The sequence below is a fragment of the Schistocerca gregaria genome, chromosome X (assembly GCF_023897955.1).
Source record: "Schistocerca gregaria isolate iqSchGreg1 chromosome X, iqSchGreg1.2, whole genome shotgun sequence".
In the NCBI taxonomy this organism is placed as follows: domain Eukaryota; kingdom Metazoa; phylum Arthropoda; class Insecta; order Orthoptera; family Acrididae; genus Schistocerca; species Schistocerca gregaria.
The window spans coordinates 800,989,847-801,010,227 of NC_064931.1; the positions used below are offsets into that span (position 1 = coordinate 800,989,847).

The 20,381-nt window shown below is 43.5% G+C and overlaps 1 protein-coding gene across 11 annotated transcripts in view; it reads right to left on the bottom strand.

Annotated features, from left to right (window-relative positions):
* Positions 1 to 20,381, bottom strand: part of LOC126298507 (forkhead box protein P1) — a 692,749-nt gene that overhangs the window by 518,113 nt on the left and 154,255 nt on the right. Inside the window, exon 1 of one of the 11 annotated variants that reach the window (XM_049989852.1) lies at positions 13,958 to 14,047. The exons of the other annotated variants lie outside the window; for them this stretch is intronic. The gene's annotated coding sequence lies outside the window, so the exon portion shown is untranslated. Of the gene's footprint in view, positions 1 to 13,957; positions 14,048 to 20,381 lie in introns of those variants that run through there. 11 annotated transcript variants of the gene reach the window in all.

Consider the following 20,381-nt stretch of genomic DNA (forward strand, 5'->3'; position numbering starts at 1 on the left):
GACACAGAGCTTCGTCAAGAAGACAGATACGTACTGCTCAAAAGGCTAATACATTAGGCATAATATAGCAGCACTGAAATGCATTAAAAATTGTATCTCATTATCGACAATAGTGAAGGTCTATAACATAAAGAAGAGAGCCAGATTACGATCACCAATAGCGGCAAGAAATATTGAGCTTGGAGCTTATGACTAACATGGCCCTATCGATCACGAATTACGATCATTAACAACTGAATCAATTTCTATTAACCGCACAACAGACATTACGCTCAATGTCAAAATAATTTACTGCAGCACAGTCAGCTTGAAATACACTCTATTGGAAGCCTATGTGTGCTGAAAGTTCGAAATATAAACAAAAGAGAAATTCGAGTAGATTTAGTGGGTTTGGTATGAGGGTGGGAGGAGCGCGCAGCAACAGAGATTATTCTACGAGGGCGTGCTGTAAAAGAATGCTCAGACTTTTTTATGTGAAAGCTCTTAAAACTATCTAAATAAAACAAACGTTACTAATATTCTATATCTTCAAAAAGAAATGGCTCCGAGCACTATGGATCTTAACTTCTGAGGTCGTCAGTCCCCTAGAACTCAGAACTAATTAAACCTAACTAACCTAAGGCCATCACACACATCCATGCTCGAGGCAGGATTTGAACCTGCGATCGTAGCGGTCGCGCGGTTCCAGACTGTAGCGCCTAGAACCGCTCGGCCACCCCGGCTGGCCTATATCTTCATTCTTCATCTCTACGTATTTATTTCTTAAAATGGTCACCCTGGCGACGAACACATTTCCCTCAACGAGAGGCAATTTTGTTGATACAGTCACTGTAGAATGTATGACTTTGTTGACGGAGACACAACTTCACCTCTGCTTGCACTGCTTCATCACTATCAAAGTGCAGTGCTCGAAGATGTTTTTAGGTTTTCGGAACAGATGAAAATCGGATGGGGCCAAATCGGGACTGTATGGAGGATAACAGTGAGTCCAGGGCACCATATTGTTGCAGATGTTTCAGAGTTCGCTTGTGACCTACCATTGTCTTGCTGGAGGAGAGGGTACTCCATGTGTGGGCGTTTTGTGGGGTTAGAAACTCGATCACAGCACGCTCTTTCTCACGCATCGCCATACGTTACACACCGCCATGTTACACGCTGCAATTCGCATCCCTCTAGCGGCAGGTGGCTGCAAATATGTAGACATGAAGAATAAAGATGTAGATCGTTAATAAAAGTTTGCTTTATTTGAAAAGCTTTAAGAGTTTTCAAATAAAAAAAATCGTAGGTATTACCCTCAGACTGCCTCGTAATTGGTTGCAACGGAAGATATAAACTTGATGGCTCAGCGGTTGTTTGCAGAAAAACCATATAAACATTTTCAGTGTCGTTTCTCAGTAATAGTGGCATAGTGCGATCGACTATCGGCTGAGTGAGCATGTTGTGCTACATATTCTTCTTAAGAAGACCACAAAACGATTGTCCGAGAAGACAGTTTCCACAGTGAATGCAAGAGGTCTGTCGGCTTCATGGTTGGTTATAAGAAGGCGTGGGCGAGCTATGCTACTAACACACTGGGGGGGGGGAGGGGGGAGGAGAGAGAGGGGGTAGTTAGGTCTTAGTAATTCCACTCACTGGTCACCGTGGGCCGCCCAACCTACTGCATTATACTATGACGTGCAGCGAACGGATGAAATGTTAAATGTACTGAAGAAAAGTATACGCAATTAACCACATCTAGCCTCATAGAAGAACTCAAAAAGCACCTCTAAAATGCTATATGTGCTGCTAAGACATGTGAAACTTACATGTTAATATGCAAATCATTCGCGTTTTCTTGGTGATTTTTTTGATGGTTTCTGTTGTTTGTATGTATCAAAACAACTGTATATCTCACTTTATCTCCCATCAAATATTACCCAGCAAGATGGCGCTGCGGTGAAGACACTAGACTCTTATACAGGAAGGGCGTCTTTCACATCTCCGCCTGGCTTTGCAGATTTAGGTTTGAAAAGTTTTTCCGTAAATCATTTGAATCGAATCTCGGGATAGTTCTTTCAGTAAGGCCACAAAGCCGCTTGTTTTCTGATCGGATTAGTACCCCGTCTACGATGACTACGGTGTCGACATGACACCTTCGTTCCTTCCGCTCCACAAATATTTATTTTCGCTCGTAAAATATCCTGCACGTCGATAGTCCACGACACTGATAACAGGACAAGGCGGCAGGAAGCTCTCCGCAATGTGCATACAAAGGTCTATCGAAACAGTAGGGATAGGTGATATGACCACACCAGGTGTTTTGAAAACTTTGTCATCTTGTATCTGTAGATCACTACGTTACTGTTATACGTACATGTTACAGTGAAGTTACAATCATGGCACACACAAACACATGTAAGTTTAGTGCAGCGAGAGGGCACATAGAGTAACAGCATACTTAATATCCACGGTCGAGGAGTGAATGGAACCCTGGAGGCAGCGAGACTGCCCTTAAACTCCGGACGCTGACGAACATGAGGCGTAAGGTATTACGTCGCTACTCTACCTGGTAACAAGGTGCCTGAAACGCGGAGGTGCTCTATACTAAATTTGCCTCCAACAATGAAGTGAAATAATAAGTTTTTCTGTTTGTTTTTCACGTTGCGCGGTGTAAAACATTGGTACAAGAAATAAACATCACATAGCTTTCTACGGCACTAGCTCTCCTGAAAAGTCTGGCCAATGAGGCAGAAAACTGACAGTATGAGTGAAATACCAATGTCACCAACAATTTGTACGAGACTTCTACATAAATCATTTATTACTGTGTTATGATGAACTTGTGACTTGAATAAATAAAGTAATAGTGGCTACTTGCTGTTGTAATTTTAGTAAGAAATCACATGGACATCTGTGAGATTTTAAAATTGTGTGCCGAACCTCTGGGAGTAGAAAAAATGTGTCGTATTCTTTCAAGTAATGACACAATTTGAGTTGCATAGTGCCACACATTTCATGGTTTTATTCAGAGTTACAATAAAAACCTTCCCCACGAACCATAGACGTTGCAGTGGTGGGGTGCCATGCGTGTCTCAACGACACGGATACCCGGACTGCAGGTGCAGCCACAGTGGAAGGGTATCTGTTGACTAGCCAGACAAGCATGTGGTTTCTGAAAAGGGGCAGCAGCCTTTCTGGTAGCTGCGGTGGCAACAGTCTGGAGGATTGACTTATCTGCCTCGTAACATCAACCAACATGGCCTTGCTGTGCTGGTACTGGGAACATCTCAAATCAATAGAAAACTACAGCCGCTGCTTTTCCCTACAGCATTCATCTCTACTGTACGGTTGAATTATAATGGAATCCTGTTGGGTAAAATGTTTAGGGGGTAAAATAATCCTCCAGTCGTACCTCCGGGCGAGGACTACTCAGGTGGATGTCGTCGTAAGGAAAAACAAAACTGGCATTCTACGGATCGGAGCGTCGAATGTTAGATCCCTTAATCAGGTAAGTAGGTTGGAAAATTGAAAAAGGGAAATGGATAGGTTGAAGTTAGGTACAGCGGGAATTAGTGAAGTTCGGTGGCAGGATGAACAGGATTTCTGGTGAGGTAATGACAGGGTTGTAAACACAAAATCTGCAGGAGTAAGCCTAATAATGAATAAGAAAATAGGAATTTGTGTAAGTTACTATGAACAGCTTAGTGAACGCATTATCATAGCCAAGATAGACACAAAGTCAATACCCACCACAGTAGTACAAGTTTATATGCCAACTGTTTATGAGACAAAACAAATTATTCAGATATTTAAGGGAGAGGAAACTTTATCGTAAAGTGTGACTTGAATTCGGTGGTAGAAACAGGAAGAGAACGAAAAATATGGACGGGGTGGGGTGGGGGGGGGGGGGGAGGAATGAAACAGGATGCCTCCTGCTAGAATTTTGCATAAACCGTAACTTAATCATTGTTGTCACTTGTTTTAAGAATCATGAAAGAAGTCTGCATACGTGGAAGAGACTTGGAAACACTGTAAAATTCAGACTGATTCTATAGTGGTAAGACAGAGATTTTCGAACTAGATTTTAAACTGTAAGACATTTTCAGGGTCATATGTGGACTCTGAGCCCTATTTATTGGTTATGAACTGTAGATTAAAATTGAAGAAACTGTAAAAAGTCAAGAAATTACGGAGATTGGGCATGGATAAACTGAAAGAATCAGTGATTGTTGAGAGTTTAAAAGGGAGTATTAGGCAACGACTGACTGACACAGTGGAAGGAAAACCTTAGAAGACGAATCTGTAGCTTTGATAGACGAAATGGTAAATGCAGCAGAGGATTAAATAGGTAAAATTCTTGGCTATCACAAGAGATACTGAATTTAATTGATGAAAGGAGAAAATATAGCAAACAAAGCGGACGATAGCCAATAAAAACTTCTAAAAATTTGATTGACAAAAAGTGCAAATGGCTAAAGAACAAATATAATAATTTAGAAGCACGTATTACTAGGAAGAAGATACATACTTCCTACAGGAAAATTAAAGACGCCTTTAGAGAAAAGAGGATCAGTTGTATGAGTATCAAGAGCTCAGATGGAAAACCAGCAAAGGGGGAAAAGCTAAAAGGTGGAAGGAATATATTGAAAGGCTAAACAAAGGAAATGAACTTGGAGGCAACATTACAGAAAGGGAAGAGAAAGTAGATTAAGAAGGGATGGGAGATATGGAACTGTGAGAAGAATTTGACAGAGGACTCTAAGACCTAAGCCGAAACAAGGCCCGTGAAGTAGACGACATTCTATCAGAACTGCTGATATTATTGGGAGAGCCAGCCATGACAAAACTAATCCACCTGGTATGCAAGATATATGAGACAGGGGAAATACCCTCAGACTTGAAGAGGGATGTAACACTTTCTATTCAAAATAAAGACAGGTGCTCAAGTGTGAATATTACCGACCTATTTGTTTAATAAGTAACGGTTGCAAAATACCGACAGGAGAATGGAAAAGCTAGTAGAAGCGGACCGCGGGGAAGGTCTGTTTGAATTACGGAGAAATGTTGGAATGGGCGAGGCAATGCTGACCGTGCTGACCTCAGAAGATAGGTTAAAGAAAGATAAACCTACGTTTGTAGCTTTTATTGGCTTAGAGAAAGCATTGGGAAGTATTGACTGGAATACACTATTTGCAGTTACGAAGGTAGCAGGGGCAAAATACAGGGAGCGAAAGGTTATATACCACCTGCACAGAAACCAGACGACAGTTATAACAGCCGAAGAGCATGAAAGGGAAGCAGCGGTTGAGAAGTGAGTCAGAAAGTCTTGTAGCATATCGGTGATGTTATTCAATCTGTACACTGAGCAAGCAGTAGAGGAAGCCAAAGAAAAATTTGAAGAAGGAATTAAAGTTCAGGTAGAAGAAACAAAATCTTTAAGGTTTTCTGATGACATTGTTGTTCTGTCAGAAACAGCAAAAGACTTGTAAGTGTAGTTGCACGGAATTGGCACTCCTGAAAGGTTATAAGATGAACAGCAATAAAAAGAATGGAATGCAGTCGAACTAAATTAGGCGGTGCTGCGGGAATAAGATTAGGAAAAGAAACAGTAAAAGTAATAGATGCGTTTTGCTATTTGGGCAGCAAAATAACTGATGATGGTCAAAGTAGGAAGGCTATAAAATGTAGACTGGCAATGGTAAAACAAGCGCTTCTGAAGAAGAGAAATTTGATAACACAGACTATAAATTAAGTGTTAGGAAGTCTTTTCTGAAGGTATTTGTGTGGAGGGTAGCCTTGTACGGAAGTGAAACGTGGACGATAAGCACTTCAGACCAGGAGACAATGGAAGCTTTTGAAATGTGATGCCACTGATGAATGCCCAAGATTAGGTGGGTAGATCACGTAACTAATGAAGAGGTACTGAACAGAATTGAGGAGAAAAGAAATTTGTGGCATAACTTGGCTAAAAGCAGGTATCGGTTGATATGCTACATTCTGAGACATCGAAGAATCGTCACTTTAGTACTGGAGGGGAAAAATTGCAGAGGGTGTCCAAGATATGAGAACAGTAAGTAGGTTCAAACGCATGTGGATTGCAGTAGTCATTCCGAGGTGAAGAGGTTCATTCGGAGATGAAGAGGCTTATACAAGATAGAGTTGCTAAATGAACAGAAGCTTTAGAAACGTATTGTTACATAAGAATGCTCAAGGTTAGAAGGATAAATCGGATAACTAAAAAAAAAATGTTCAAATGTGTGTGAAATCTTATGGGACTTAACTGCTAAGGTGATCAGTCCCTAAGCTTACACACTACGTAAACTAAAGTACCCTAAGCGCAAACACACACACCCATGCCCGAGGGAGGATCGAACCTCAGCCGCACAGTCCATGACTGCAGCGCTTCAGACCGCTCCGCTAATCCTGCGCGGCGGATAACTAATGAGGATGAATATAATCGGAGATAAAAGAGCTTTATGCTACAACCTAACAATAAGAAAGGGACAGGCAGGTAGGACACACGCATGAAGGAACAGTTCCTTTGGTAACGGAGGAAAGTGTGGGTGATAGAAATTGTAGAACAAGTCGAAGACTTGAGTTCAGAAAACATGTTGAAATGTATCATAGTCGCAGAAGTTATGGAGAGACGAAACAGCTTGCACATATATGATAGCGTGGATAGCTACATCAAACCAGTCTTCAGACTCAAGACTAAAACAACAATATAATTTAATACAGTGTGTTATGCACTTCCTAAACAGATTTGCTGAACAGCGACTCGCTTTAACTGTGCCAACGAACTCGAAATTCGCAATTATAACAACCTTTAGAAGAAACACACAGAATCTTCTTCTAAACACAAACATAGACATTTCTCGATACATTTATTCCGTTTAACTGACGACACTTGCGCCTTGTCATTTAGTACAGCACGTCAGATGATAGCATCCACCGTAATTCCATCACTGACTGCCGCTAGAGAGTGCCGGAATCATTTAAATTCAGCTGAGGCCTCTGGAATGGTGTGCCCGCGGTCAACAACAATGACTAACTTTTGGGGTATTGACAAAAGACTATCGTTGCGTTTCACCGGCACTTCTTGTTGTTATTACAAGCACGGCGTTTCGGGCAATGTGACAATATTGAGTTAAACAGAGTGTTGTGAAAATGTAAACGAATGCGTTTTAAATACGCACGACAAACAACGCGGCGCGTTGGCTCTGCCCGCGACTGCAAATGCGGAAGCAGAGGTCGCCCGTTCGAACCTGACGGCCGGCGCACATTTTAACGAGGTCGTGGGCCGCCATCCGCAGCCCGCGCGCGCCGTCCGCTACACGTAGCTCAGCACTCCAAAGAATAGTAACAACAACTCGAAGACAAAATCGTTGAATATCAAGCAGGTTCGAAACGAAATAAGTCTTCCCTAGAGCAGGTTTTAGTTCTAAAACTAAAAAATATAATAAAAAGTAAAAGGTACTTTTGTAGATATAAAAAGTTTGTGATTCAATAGAGCGTGAGTTTCCCTTCAAAAATTTGCGAGTGGTAGGCCTGAACATCAAAACAGAGCAATTGACAGAGAAAAGCTAAATGATAAAAAATCTGAAGCAAAGATCAGGATAGAAATTTCGTAACACTTCGAAATTAAAACCGGACTGACAGACAATAATAAATTTTCCCCATTACTTTCCAACTGCTTCTTAGGGAAAATAATCGAAGAGCTGCGCAAACTAAAATCAGACATTAAAATTAACCTACCAACCAAATTCGGAAGAACTAATATTAGGGTAGACTGCTTAGCTTTTGCAGACGACCTGGCGATTACGTTTCGAGACATTCAAACAACATAAAATATAATTATTAAAGACACATCTAAAAAGTAGATGTTCGTATAAAATGAAGAACTACGTACACGTCAGAACAATGTACATGTCTAAAAATAGACAGGCATCTAAAATTCTAGAAACTAAATACGTAAAAATCGAAAGAATTTCTCAGTTTAAATCTTCGTGAAAAACACGCAACAGACTGGCCTAGAAATAATGCGTTACGTAATTTGCTGTCACAAAATGGGAACAGCCTGCAGAGTTATATGAGATATTTTCAACAGAACATGCACTTTACAGAACAAACAAAACTGAGACACTGGTAAACTTAATGTTGTCATAAAATCAGTATGCACGGTCCAGTAACATTAATGTGACCACTGTCCATGCTCGACGTCAACGTGGAATAACCGATCACAGATAACACATGGCAGGCCTGGCCGTTGAGGGTATATAAAGCGTTTCCGGGGGACGCGGAAAACAGTATACTCGCCGTAATGCGGAAACGGACTGATTTATCTGACGTCCAGAAGGGCATAGTTCTAGGCTTCCGGGCCAAGGGTCGAAGTATTTCCGAAACGACTAAGCCTGTAACCGTTCGTGTGCCGCCGTGGTTAAAGTATAGCTTGCACGGCAAAATGACGCATCCACAACCGGCGCCGAGGCAATTGTGATGCATCACGGGCCATCAGGGGTGAACGTCGGCTGCGTGGAATAGACGTACAACTGCTGAGCAACTGACCGTCCAGATGAACTGAGGGGCTACCAGCAGTGTATCCCGAACGACCGTCCAGCGAACGTTGCTGCGTATGGGACTCAATAGCAGGCACCCACGCTGACTGTTCCCTGCTGTTCGTCGGCGGCGAAGGCTGGAATCTGCACGGCAATACCGCAACTAGACGTCCACTGACTGACGAAGGGTGGCAGATGAATCACGTTTTATGCTCCATGGGACTGAAAGCAAACACTCTGCAACAATCGTCGGAAGGGTGGAGGCGAGGAAGGAGCGTTATGGTCTTGGGGGATGTTTTCGTGGCATTCCCCGGGTTATCTCATCATTCTGGAAGGCAAAATGGACCAACACAAGTATGCGTCTATTCTTGGGGACTATGTCCACCCTTACGTGCAGCCGGCCGCGGTGGTCTCGCGGTTCTAGGCGCGCAGTCCGGAACCGTGCGACTGCTACGGTCGCAGGTTCGAATCCTGCCTCGGGCATGGATGTCTGTGATGTCCTTAGGTTAGTTAGGTTTAAGTAGTTCTAAGTTCTAGGGGACTGATGACCACAGCAGTTGAGTCCCATAGTGCTCAGAGCCATTTGAACCATTTGAACCTTACGTGCAATTAATTGTTCCTCGGGACGATGGTATCTACCAGCAGGACACTGCAACGTTTCACAGCTCGCAGTGTGCGTGCGTAGTTCAAAGAGCAGCAGGATGAATTTACCCTACTCCTCTGCCCACCAAACTCCTCGGAATGAAGCTCAATCGAAAATCTGTGGGAACGCCTCGATCGGATTGTTAGCGCCAAGGATCCTGAACCGAGGAACTTATCACAGCCGAGCACGGCGCTGATGTCGTGGCTCCACATTCCTGTCGGTACCTTCCAGAACCTCATGACTCGTTTCCCTCACGTCTCCGGCGGTCCGCGCTGCAGAAGCTGGTTCTTCACGCTTCTGACAGGTGATCACATTAAGTGACTGCACAGCGTAATTTTCCTTCGCTGCTTGATAGTGCATATTAAAAAGTCTGAATATCCTGAAATTTTTTTTGTCACAGTTCGGCCTTAGCTCCATGCACAGGTGATATAGTGGACTCGTATTCGAGACGTACAGTGTCCACACCCCAGTCGGGGCGATTTCGACAAATAGGTGTTCTACTTTTTCTTAACTCAAAAACCATAGCAGAACCCTTGTTCAACACATCCAGCTAACAGGCTGTCAACGAGATGTAAAATTCTAACTAAAGAAGGGAAACGAATTGCTTGTCTAATTTAGGTAGCAACTTTTCTCATGTTTAGGACTGAAGGTAATTTCCACATGACGGCATAGTAAAATTACCGAAGAAGGGAAACGTAAGCGAATGTCCAAACTGGAGACCTATCACGCTTTTCTCGGAGCTTGGCAAAGTCTTCTGCTAGTTCTTCTGAAAACGATACAAGGAGCAGCAGATTGTCAACTACCAGAAGATCAGACTGGGTTTCGACAAGGGGGATCCTGTTCTGAACAAACATTTGATCTACGAAATGCAATGGAACAATGCCTAGAATTCAACTCTGCACTGCACATAAACTTAGTTGATACACCGAGCAGGAAGCAGACTGGTCACTTGGCATAATCCAAACAATCGGACTCATTGGTATCATTCTCCGAGTACTCTACTCTCGAACGAAAGCCTACCACTCGCTTCACCAACACATGTACTGAGTGCACCGTGCCATATGCCAGTTTCTTGATGCGTAACACTCAAACGTTTGCTTTCCACATTATGGATCATAAACTTGTGCAAGGGACACGAACAGTTCTCGTGGCAGAGATACCTATTCAAATAATCTCTCTCAGATTATATGCATGTGATATTATCCGCAAAAATCGAAATTTCCTTTCGCCATTTATTGAGAGAGAATACTGGAAATAATGAGCAGTGCGTTTTGCATGCTATTAGTTTGTGAATGTGTGTTGCCTGCTTGATGATGAAGTGCATTGGATAGGGGAAGCGCTGACTGCAAGAAAACATTTGTTCGGAGCCAGTTCGGGGAACTCATTTACAGATAAACAGACAGACAAACGATATGGCGTCAGAGGTTTCCACATAACCGCAGCGAACATTCGAAATATTATACGAAATTAGCAACGAAGAACCACTATAAAGTGGATACACAGAAACAGAAAAATTTCTAGGACTATGCGAATAATCGGTTTCACAAATCAGAATTACTTTTGAACAGTGACATACTGTTGGTAAATTAATGCGTATATGCTTTTTTGATATCTTCAATTTTTGCTACACTATGCTGGAAACATTATTTGCTTCCAAAGGCAACTTAAAAATATTTCGGCATACCGTACGAAAAAAAATTATAGTCATTTTCAGTTGCAAAAACTTTTTTTACAACCAGTGAAAACCATGAGTAAAGATTTTCGCTGTTTGTGAAAGTGCTACGAAGGGCTGATATTTTCCCAGATGTCCAAAAAACAGAAAAAAATTTTAATCTGTAGCAAAGGATAGCTTCATTCACTTATTTCAGTGCGACTACCATGAGAAGGACATCAGGAAAAGGGATTAACGTTCTTCGACGAAGAGGTCATTAGTGATGGAACACAAGCTCGAATAGATCAAGGATGGGGAAATCATTCTGTCATTCACTTTACTTCACTTAGCGGAAGCAAAGAAAATCTAAATGTTAACTGCTGGACGAAAATTTAAAACCCACACCTCCCTAATGTCTTACCCATTTCGCAATCTTGCTTGGTACGGGATCATTAGACTGCAGCTACAATTTTTCACTGCAATCGTGCAGCTATGTGTACACCCTACGTGAAGAAGGACGAAACAACGTATATACTTACGAATATACATACCAGTAGCGTGAAATCGCTGGTGCTCCAAAACGAGAGCTGTTGGTGTGACAGAAGTGTTTGCTTCGTCATCCAGGAAACATATTGCAACTTATCACATAGGAACTAGCTACATCACGTTACACACAAAGATACCTTTGTGTTAGTGAGAGAGACAGGAAACTTGAACTGGATTCAGTCCACTGTTAAAGAAATAAGCAAACTGACTTTGAGAAAATCTGGATTCTGCTATTGCAAGTATGTGCAGCGTATTCAGTGCTGAAGGGTTCAAGTTTATTTAGAAAATATCAAAAGAATAGGTCCACTGAAAAACAAAAACACTACATCTATTGCCAATTAGCACATAACATTATCATTTTGAGATAGTATGTACCAGAGAATACTAGTTTTTTTCAACGCTGTCTGAAACTGACACAGGAGACTACCTGGATCATTCTTTTTCTGTGTATAAGTGAAATTAGAAACATACAGGGTGGTCCTTAATTACATGCACAAACTCTGTAAAGCGATTCTCTGCGTGAAATAAGTTAGGAAACATTATACGAACTACGTTAATCGTAATAGTAGGGGCCACCTGGACATTTGACGCCCTAAATGGTATTAACTATACAGTCTGCTAGAGATAAAAAGAGATCTTGTAAATAACTTTCCTTGGGTATGTTATTACATTTAACTGCTTCATACATGCAATGAAACGTAACCGTCTCGTAAAACCGTCTTTGAGGCGACAGACCAAATACAATAAGAACGCACTTGGCGGCTGCATTTACGCATTCGTTAGTGAGTTTTAGAGAAGAGTTTGGAGCGGCCATAGCCAGATTAGTACGTGTATCTCATCATACCGAAAAGTTTGTATAATGTTTTGTATCAAATTTTTTAGAAGGAATATCACCTTACGGCGATTTTACTAGTAGTTCAATGCCGCTCTGTATTGCAGAAGGGTATTGCATGCAAAGGTGACAAACAGTGAAAATCTAGGACTTCAGTATCACATACAGGGACTGATGACAGAAGTTCCTCACCACAGAAGAGAAACACTATATGTTGAGCCATCTCGAGAACGTTGAATTCACAACAAGATTTTGAGAAGGTACCCTAACTGTTCTTGATAATCTTAGACACGATGGATTAATAGCTAAACAAAATTTTCTATCAATTACTTACGTAATTCTGTTTAATTTCAGCATATTGATCAAACCGTAGCTTTGTCATCAGTATTTTGAGAGATTTACATACCTAATGTCCACTGCGTTAATGTAAAAGGCCACATAGTCGCTGGAGAATATGACATTATTGAAATTGCAATAGGACACTAGCTGCAAAAATTGTAAATCCGTGGTCTCAAACTCTTCGAAATACACAAACACGATATAATATTCTGTGGGTAGTTTATGGCATTTTAGTCATATTAAATTCACGTCAGATGTTGAAAGCGTTGATATTTCAGCCTCTGGGGGAGCAACGGTTCAAAACGTTGCTAGTAAATATATAGTTCCATGTGTAGCAATGTAGAACGATCGAGAGAAAGTGAGTACGAGCACTACAGGGGAACGCCGATCGCACCTGCGGAGAATGTGTCGTTGCGTGATCTCAGCGAGCCGTTAAAAAGTTGGACATTTGGGCAGCGCAGCGAGGTCCGCGTGCGAGGAATGTGTGCGGATGGCAGCCGCTGTCGCTGCGTGGGCTACTGCGAGCCGGTGCGCGGTTGGCGGACGAGTCACGTGATCGCGCACGCGCGCTGCCGCGGCTCAGCGCGAGCAGCTCGCCTGTTCACGGCACACGGACGGGGGCCGCGCCAGAGACTGTTGTGGCGCTGCCCGGGAGTGTACAATGTTGCACTCGTCCTTGCCCAACTGATTAGCTGCAGCGTGGTAGGGACAGCGTAGCGTGATTCGAACATGGGAACACCAACACTCCTTTGCAGTCCGACAGCCTTATTAAATTCGGTTTGTCATCATTTGCGAAAATTCGCTCCCAATAAGAAGCACTTAAGGCGCTATCGATTATGTTCCCAATTACTGCAAATCTCACACTTTACAAGCTGCAGAGCTCGTTCTCTGACGACGTCGACATTAAAAAGTCAGAAACTTATTGAGCGTGAACACAGGGCAAGCAAGCGAGGCGCGCGAGCAAACGCACGGGCGCAAAGAAGACGCGCGCGTGAACTTTCGCACACACACACACACACACACACACACACACACACACACACACACACACACACCCACCACCTGAAACACTGGACAGTAGTTCACTTATGTCACAAAGAATCGACCGCCTGCCAGCCGCGTCTTCTAGCGATCCCCGAGTTCACGTAGGCGGCGCGGCCAAAAATAGGCCTCGTGCTGTGTGTACGGCAAGCGAGGGCTCAGATAAAGAACCCCTCCCACTATCGCCCGGCGAATTTACACAGCAGTGTCCTCTCCTAAAATCGTGGAGGACATATGCGGGACGCGATGCGGTGGGGTTTTGAAGAGAGGCGGCGGGCGCTATCGCGACCGCACTTTCTCTTTGCAGAAGACGGCGGCGGCGGCGGCGGCTAGTCGCGTGCATGCATGCTCACGTAATGGTCAGCACTCACGCATATCGATCAGTGGGTCACGGCGGACGGCAACGGCGGCGGCGGCGGCGCGGGCACGTCTCCACGTTGCAGCGTGCAGGCTGCATCTGGCGCGCCGCTTTTCCTTGCTGAGCCTCGATGTTTACAATTCATCTATCCACTGTATACACTCGGGAGCGGGCAGGCCCTGCGCGCGCTACAATCAACAACCGCACAGACAGCCGTCCCCCCTCCCCTTCCCGTCCTGCGCCGGCGGTCCCCTTCCCCTCTCCTACACGCTTAGCGCGCCTTGGACATGGGGAAAAAAACCGAACAGTGGGAGGGGGTCGTCCGTGGTGGTGCGGATTTTCTGGGGGTGCGGACACGTGCCTTTTTATTCTGCACCCCATTCTAATTACCCCCGTCAAACACTCCAAGGGCGAAGGAGGGTCTAGTGGAAAGGGGAGAACGTTGCAGGGCAGAGGAGAGGCGGCGGGGGCGAAAAAAAGTGAGGCGTCACTGAGAATATTTTTGCCTTGCAGTAGTCACGGAACGGATAAATCGATACACTAGTGTTATTTGGAGGAGAGGAAAAGAGAAAATGGCAGAGTTTGCGAACGTTAAAAGGCAAGATGCGAGAAGAGCGGGGATGCCGCGTGGAATATCTGAAGAGCGTTAGCTGCCCTCTCCCCGCAGCTACCGTGTCGACATTTACCAGATACTTCTCTTATTTGTCGGCAAAAATAAAAAAAATGAAGTTTTGTCACTGATGGGAGAAAACACTACGTTTATCCACAGAGGCTGCTACGGCTGTACTTCGTGAAAAGGAAGTTAGTAGTAGTATGACTTACTCCTTTCGATTCCTCATTGAAACTGTACACACACACACACACACACACACACAAACACAGGCATTACATTTGTTTATAAACATAGTCTTCTCCTCTTCGGTATTTTTTAGGTATTCTGAACTTGTATATGTTGATATCCTATTGTGATTACTTGGGGCATGTTCGATGTTAAGTTCGTTTCTATTGAATAACCGTGACCCAATGTAACGTACTTGTTCATTTTAATCAAAAATTCACCCGCTCAATCTCCAATTTGTCAAGGCACTCCGCATGATCGTATTTTGGTTATAGCACGACAATGTCATATACAGTCGAGCGCCTTTCGAATATTTACCTGTTCACATGTTTGTTGTGTTCGGTGCATATCGTATATAGCCGCCAGGTAATTGTATCCTAACCAAGTGTGCCATAGTTTCTTATATTACAATATTATTCAGCGCTGATAGGAAATGATGGTGTTTGCGGTCTATTCCACAAGTCTGTGAACATAAATGCCCTGGAGCTGTCATCTGTCGTTTGCGTTCAGCAACAGTCAACCAGCCAGTAGAGCATAATCGTCGACCACGCCTACTTTCTGATCTTAACATCGACGGTTAACAAAATCAGTTCGAAAGATTTTATGTACTACAATGACAAAAATGACTTTACAATTGAACAAAATAATATACATTTAACCAACAGAACGATTTGGCGTTCACTAAAATTTGATTAAAATTACTGCCACTTGGTACTGAGTTTCATCTGTGAGAGCTGTCAACTTGGCGCGCGACTGCCCACCATTGCCAATGAGACAAGCAAAGGAAGCCACAAACGAGCGATATACCTGGCCAAATGGCCAAAATTTGTCACGTCTGAGGAAATTCACATGGACTGGAGTGGCTTGGTTGGTCCAAAATCTGCCGCTCCTAGTCACCAAGCTGAGACTCGACCTCCGCATGTGTGGAAAATCCTCACGCCTCTGGCCAAATGGTCCATCTGAGGTTCCACACACACTGCGAGCTACAACGCAGCGTGAGGCCATTTGGCCTCAGTTGTAGAGAACCTCCGTTCAGTCAGTATCTCGTGCAGGAGGATGGGTTGTCTTATGTTTATGTCCATTCTCCTGATAATTAGGGTGACAATTTGGTAGTCTCAGGCATTCGAAAATAATTTCGCCAATCACTAGTTTCGAACGAAAGTTATTAAACCAATGTTAAACGAGTTGTGGTCTAGCTGAAAGCCATCATTTTTGTTATTTGATTTATGTTAAAGGAAACAGCAGAATCAGCCAAATTAATCAATTCGTCCTCGTTCAGAGCCACCGCTTCACATTTCACACTCACAGGCCCCCGTGAACTGACGGTGCGGCGCTGCTGCCAAGGAAAACTGCCCATCGCGCCAGATTTAGTGGTAAAGTGACCTCTGTCGACAGCCCGTCAAAAGGTGAACACTGGTCAAGCATGGAAACAAGAAGAAAGCGCACCTAAGCAAAGAAGCAAAATAGAAACAGCGAATGGTCCGAGCTTAAGATGTGCAACATCGAGCGTCTTGCAACAACGACGACATCATGGTCGTGTGGTCACAATGTTTGACTACAATGCGGAAGATCCATGTTCAAATCTACCTCATGCGCATTTTTTCACAAATTTATGAACTGTCCGACCATTCATTGACGTGTCTCTTCTCCTTCTGTAGTCATACTACACATTGGGTATAGAATATGAGTCATGTGGTAAGGCTATATTACACGTCGCAAACAAATGTGGTGAATAGCGCGAGCAGGCTTTATGCCTCGTAGACCTCTCACAGAAATGAAAACAACAAATAAACGGGTGTGAACGATGTTACAACGAAGAATTCAAGAGTCAAAACTTCCAAAACAGAACGCAAGAGGCATGACATGTGGTACTTGTGTAGAACGAATAGGAGGTACGTACGGCTGGAGGTCCCTTCGTTACACGCCGCTGTTGCAAACGGACATTACACCACCATAAAGGTACAAATCTGAAACAGCGAAAAGACACGTAAATGACCGGACAGTTTTTGTGAAAAAATACGTTGAGTACGAGGGAGATTCGGGTTCCCGGTTCGATTCCCGGCGGGGTCAGGGATTTTCTCTGCCTCGTGATGGCTGGGTGTTGCGTGTTGTCCTTAGGTTCGTTAGGTTTAAGTAGTTCTAAGTTCTAGGGGACTGATGACCATAGATGTTAAGTCCCATAGTGCTCAGAGCCATTTGAACCACTTTTCGAGGGAGCTTTGAACCCGGACGTCAACTTTCGCAGTCCAACGCCGTCACCACAAACCACGACGCCACAGTCATTCCGCGTAGCGCAACGTTGCACATGTTAATCTTACATCTGTCACTGTCTATTTCGCTTATTTTTTTTTACAGTTCAGTACACCTTCTTCCTGTTTTCATACTTGATCTGTGTCCATTTTTAGACGAGCTATCTAATGCGCCAGCTTACCACTAAATCTGAGGGGGGTGCGATGGGGAGTTTCCCTTGTGAGTACGGCCCGTCTGGGAATACCTCTGTGGCTGGTCAATGGTAGCCTTAGCCTGTGTGCGTGTGACAACTATTGTAGCAATGCTGATGTGGCTAATGCACGGCTTTAACGAAAAAGTAATTTTAATTACACTATTAAGATTAGGAACTAAGGCCCAGAACAGAGGAAAGTTAGAATTTAACGTCTCATCAACATACAGCTCACTAGAGGTAGAATAATATCTTAGACTGGACAAGAATCGATATACAAATCTGCACGGACCTTGTCAAAAGGACCGTTACAACATTTGTCAAAAGTGAATTAAGGGAACAATGAGAAGCCCAAATCAAGAGTGCCCTAGGGTGGTTTGCACCAATCTCCTCCAGAATACGGCACGAGTGTGTTGAACACTATGTCAGAAGTGGAGTATTAGTGAGAGTTTAAGCCCCAAGTGCAAAGTCACGGCATCACCTGTAGGCCACCCACGCCTCTCGGGCACTTGGGTGTGGTACGTTCAGGATCAAGGTGTAGCCTGATATCTGTCAAGTGTCAAAATAAATCCCCTGCTAGGTCACCCACGCAGATCGGGCAGTGAGAAAATGAAAGTATCCAATCCAGTGTGATGGATATAGCGTAGATAATGATCTAAGCCGAGGTCACCCTCCACCTACGGATCTAGGCCTATAGGAAGACATTAAAATCACTGGAAACCCCCTCTCTTCCCCACTTCCTATTGCTATTCCAAATTTAGGAGTTTTATTATTAGGGGTACGTACGCTGTAGTGAAAGGATCATGAAACGTCAGTAGATATCAGTCACTTCCTCCGGTCAGAATAAAAATAATGAGGTGGTCTGTCACATTCAAAAGTAAGTATTAGACCATCTGCCTCTCTGTCTTTATTATTAGTCATTTATTAATATATTCTATGTGTATTTCCTTCAATTATTTGGGTCTCTGATGCAGCATAACAGAAAAGTCGTTTTATGACTTTCCTTTCCAGGCACGATCACTGCACTCGTTTTCATATAATACTGGTTCTCCCACAGCCAACTATGCCCTCCAGAGGTTAGATACCGAAGACTCGATCACACGTCTTTGTTGTGGATCAGCCACGGGATTGGCCAGGTGGGAGGAAGTCGGGGCTGCTAGAGTGGCGTGCTGGTAAGCGATTTTGGAAGGACTATTAATAAAGGTAGGTGTGGATGCAGTAGCAAGTGGTGTTGAAAGGAGGCGGCTGCGGTAATGTCTGGCAGTGACTGACCCTGGAAGAGCACTGAGGAAGGCTTCAGGGATCGTCTGGAGTCATGATGACCCTGGCCATGGGTTCTGGTGCCGTGCCAGAAGCAGCAAGCATGTGCGGATGTGGTTGACCCTGGAGAAGCCCTGGAACAATGGCTGGGTGCCTACAATGTCATGGACATCCTGGCCAGCTTTTTCTTAAGGTGTCACTGCCTTGCTGCGTGTTGGAGAGCAAAGAGAAGACCTGAGGCATCTCTTCCTGTTGAGGACGAACAACTGGGAACTAGACACGTTGGCGCAGAAAGTCATTTTCAAAGTCTTCAGGTTACAGGAACAGACACTGTCTACGTGGGGTGAAGAATAAACGTTTTAGATTAAGCAGAGAGAAAAATAGCTCGTCGCCACTTGCTGTGGGACGAAACTTGGCAATACAACCTATGAAGACGCAGAGGCCCGAAAAATCTTCATCACCAACTGATATGTCTTGTGCCAGTTGAGGCGCAATGAGAGCATAGCACTGACAAACAATGCTGAACAGTTTTATTGAAAAGTATATTATCCGAAATACTCCTTTGTTAGAGAAAAGTTAATCAAAAGGACGGTCTGTAGAGGTTCATGATTAGCATGGAATTTACACAAGTCTGAAATCAGGCTTATGGACTAAATGATGGAGAGTCAAAGTCTGAGATGCACCTGGTACCAGAAGAATATACTGTCTAAGGTTCACTTGGTAAAAGAACAGTTTTGAAGATGAGGTTGACAGCCAATAGCCAAGTGGTTGTCATCCTCAATGTTGAGGCCAAGTGCTGGTAATGGGGGTGACAGACATTGGCGACTCCCTTGGTCGACGGTGGCTGGCAAACGGCACATCGTTATATACTGCAAGGACTCCGAACAAGGTTCTGACTTTTATTTTATATATTTATTACAGTTACAGTTATCTGTGAAGAGACAGATGTTACATAACAATTAGGTCCATTCCCTAGTGGATTACAACAATGGACTATGTTACTACTACTTTATACATTCTGCAACATGACTGTTATATTACAGTTTTAATACATGATACATGTATGTCCTTGGGACATCTGTTTAATTACATTTACTCATCACCATTTTAATTACTTACAACACTCTTATAATTACAACCAGTTGTTCAACTACAACTATAAGAGCGCTAAACTAACAGTACTTCATCCTATTACGTTAATAGATAAACGGCAGGAACCTTCAGGTTCAACAGAGAAGTCCAGTTGTACGCATCCAGCCTGAGTGACTGAATTACAATTACAATTACATTTACAATTAATGAACTCCAAACGTCTTGTTTCCACAAGGGATAGATCCAATCAACTCACAATCCTTTCCCTGACTCCACGTTGTCGCGTATTTAGCTGCTGAGTGGGTGACTGGAATCTGGACCAACCATGTCAGTGTTGAGCTGTCTTTACATTTCCAGATATTCTTTCTGAGACTTATTAGATATTACATCAGAAAGTTTACACAGTGTTTGAAATGTATCACGAGTGTCAAGCAGTTGTCCTGTGTTCTGTGTTGCTGACTATCTTCTATAGGTTTTTGCTACCTCATAAAGAACAGGACATGCAAATATTATAGGCTCAGGAATTCCCGAACGGGCATCATAGTCACACCCGCCTGAATTCCATTTGCCTATCCGATGTAATTGCACATGATATGGTCCATGGGCTGTTAAAAGGTGTATTAGATCCTTAGTTGGGTTGAAATATTTTATTTTTAACATTTCCCTTATAGACTGTCCAGTCACATTAATAAGTCCACATATCAAAAGCCTGAATAAGCACCTGTTGCAGCGCGAACTACTGCAGGACATGCAGGAAGAGTCAATGAGGTTCTGAAAGGTACTGACTCTGATCTGGAGCCATGCTGA